Source organism: Schistocerca americana, chromosome 6 (assembly GCF_021461395.2).
Source record: "Schistocerca americana isolate TAMUIC-IGC-003095 chromosome 6, iqSchAmer2.1, whole genome shotgun sequence".
NCBI lineage: Eukaryota > Metazoa > Arthropoda > Insecta > Orthoptera > Acrididae > Schistocerca > Schistocerca americana.
Window position 1 is genome coordinate 533,312,218 of NC_060124.1, and position 3,411 is coordinate 533,315,628.

Here is a 3,411-nt window from a genome sequence, read left to right on the forward strand (position 1 = left end):
AGTAGTTCTAAGTACTAGGGGACTGATGACCATAGATGTTAAGTCCCATAGTGCTCAGAGCCATTTGAACCTATTTGTCTACTACGTTCCAGTACGGAGGAAAAGAATCCTGGATTTCAGCAACATTTTCCTTCGTCACCCTATCGTTCCCCCTTAACCCGTACGCCGACGACCCAAGTAAGGGAATGGTGCGACCATCAATCCGCCTCTCATATGATTTTCCTGGTTTTGCCGTACCAGGTCCAGCAGACTATTCTTTCTCTGCTTTCGTTTGCTCGTATTTTCCATGCGCAGATTTTCCATGTCAGAAGAAGATCAAAACAGGAACCTGCATTTGTGTGTCTTTATTCTCACCTTAGTTACTCGTACAACTTGTAGCACAACATGTTGCGATAAGCGCTTATTCTAAACATGGATGATCACTCATTCTGAATGGAAAACTACACCTGAACAGGCCTTGGAAGGCCCAACGGCTCTGACCGGCCGCCGTGTCATCCTCAGGTGTCACTGGATGCAGATACGGAGGAGCATGTGGTCAGCATACCGCTCTCCCTGCCGTCCGTCAGTTTCCGAGACAGGAGCCGCTACTTCTCAATGAAGTATCTCCTCAGTTTGCCTCACAAGGGCTGAGTGCACCCCTCGTGCCAACAGCGCTCGGCAGACCGGATGGTCAGCCATCCAAGTGCTAGCCCAGCCCGACAGCGTTTAACTTCGGTGATCTGACGGGAGCCGGTGTTACAACTGCGGCAAGGCCGTTGGCCATACTGAATGAATGTGGATTTAATATGTGTGCTACTTCTACTTCAGGTAGAAGCTCTCCGTTTAGCTTTGCAGTGGCAGCCTGCGAAGGTAGTTGAACAGCTACGGTAGCAGCATACTGGTGCGATTCTGTGTCGTCGTGTCGTCACACGCGCGGCTGAGCATCTACTTGCGTAGAGTCCACTGGTTGGCTGTTTCGAATCCAAAACTTCAGCCGTTAAACGGGATGGAAAATTATGGGCCTAAAGATGCAGATCTTTCCTCTCCTGTCTTCTGACTGGAGAAAACGACTGCTCTTTATAAAAGAAAGAGTTTTGACGCACGCACTACGGAGCGACGATGTAGTTTAAATTTTTGAGCTGGAACCCTGACGAGTCTAATCGCAATGAGAAGCTACTGCTCTGTGGTGATATAAGTAGTGATAGTGGATGGGAGTTAGTTTCCACTTCGAGTTAGGTATCTGTCTAGCGATGAAATTCTATCGTTAGGAGCAGTGCGTAACTCTCCAGAGTGATGATTTCAGTGTCATTTTACCGTAAATTCAGATGTAACCGAACTCGGTGTTTCATCGTGAAGCACTTTATGTAATGTATGCCCAGTTGACTGCCGCGTGTCTTTTTGCAGTAAGTCACGAGCTGGCTTTGACGATTTATTTAGTAACGGACATTAGTGAACTTTGCTTTCGAACCTTTGTGTCTCACTAATTGTGCAACGACATTGCGCTTCCGTAATCCGTCCAACTCTTTGCTGACAAATAATCTCTACAATGGAATTGTTTGATCATATGGAACAATAAGTCACCTTGTGAGTACACGCCACCAGGGATATAAGTGTTATTAATGCAGCTACTTAGCTCGTTAAACTCCCACCCATCATGATGTCCATTCCGGCATGTTTTCCGTCATCCCGTAATCTTTAAACTACTGTATCCTGTGAGAGAAGTGTGATCTCAGATCAGTCGTTCTGGAGTTCACTAACTAAAATTCTGTTCCACGGTTTTCTCTTTAGCATAGGGACTAGGGTCGACAAACCATTAAAATTCATGGAAATTTAGACGATTTGGCACTCAGCGCCGAATAAATAATGTGAAGTTCGATGTTTGTGTATAGTTAGCTCTCATCTACACAAAATCATTGTTACAAGGCGAACTTTCGTATAAAAGGCGAAGCTCACTTTTAACTTCATTGAAGGAAATGGTCCTTATCCCGTCCACCTGCAAAACATAGGTATATGAGAAACAGTGTTAGCAAATGCAGAGAAATGTGGATGCCTGAACATGTGGCGCTTCAGTCTCAGCAAGTAGAGAGGAGGAACTGAATGAATGATTTTAAGTTGGACTGCATCAGTCAAGGTGCCGAAGGGTGCATGTTACATAACTCTATTATCAATAGAATATCAATAACCCTGCAGTATTGGGGAATTTAGGGATATATCTGCCAAAGTACAGTACCTAGTAACCGACTGGGTCAAGAGAACAGCAATCTGGAGTGTACGGTACAAGAAGAACAGCAGCAGCAGAATCTCTCGAGGAGAAGTTCAACAAGACAAAAATGAGGAGGAATGCTCATGATGAGTCGGATTGGGATACTGATGAATGGACTAGTTACTGATGTAGTGTGTTCATTTCGAGTACACAGTATTGAAATTGCATATTTAAAAGAAATGAGATAGGATCCCAAATGGTAATGTGAAGGCTTGTGTACTGCCAAGTGGTGCTGGCCCATGTGGCAGTAGTTTAGTATAGGCATAAACATGATGGTGTGGAACTGCATGGTGAGAGTTCTGAGCAGTTCCAAGGTTGCTGAATGCTGCTGGAACGGTATAGGAAAGCAGGAGCTCAAGGAGAGCTCTGACCAAAAAAACCCTGGCGTCGGCGTCAGCGTTCCTAAACTCACAGCGTCAGTGGGATTTTGCCCTGCAGTTTCCCCATTATCCGGGAATTTCCTCCCCACATCCCCCTCTCACCCCATGGCCAATGGCATTACATGCTTGGGTGAGCATCATCATATCCTCAGTCAGCTGCATTGGAGCTCTGGGGCAGTGACATTTTGGTCAGTGGCATGCAAGCTCAACCCCCAACCCTAAAGCAATTTTAATTTCTGTACTGTGATTGTATGAGCATCGTCATTTGCTGTCTGCAATTTACGTAAGGGGTAAGGGTCTGAGGTGGCACGCCACCTGCTGAAACTTCCATGCCACAAGGTCCCAATGCAGTATGCTGTAATCTGATACAGTGACGCACATGGATAAGGCCATTAGCCATGGGGTGTGAGGAGCGTAAACATCGGACGATTGAACAGTGGAAAAACGTTGTGTTGAGTGACGTATCACAGTAAACAATGTAGCGATCTGATGGCAGGGTGTGGATATGGCGAATGCCAGGTGAACGTCATCTGCCAGCTTGTGTAGTGCCAACAGTAAAATTCGGAGGCGGTGGTGTTATGGTTTGGTCGTGTTTTTCATGGAGGGGGCTTGCACCCCATGGTATTTTGCGTGGCACTATCATACACAGGTCTACATTGATGTTTTAAGCACCTACTTGCTTCCCACTGTTGAAGAGCAATTGGGGGATGGCGATTGCATCTTTCAAAACGATCGAGCACCTGTTCATAATGCACAGCCTGTGGAGGAGTGGTTACACGACAATAACAT

At 46.0% G+C, this 3,411-nt stretch overlaps 1 pseudogene; it reads right to left on the minus strand.

Annotated features, from left to right (window-relative positions):
- Positions 1–642: 642 nt before the first annotated feature.
- On the minus strand, positions 643–760 carry LOC124621169 (annotated as a pseudogene).
- Between the last annotated feature and the right edge of the window lie 2,651 nt (positions 761–3,411).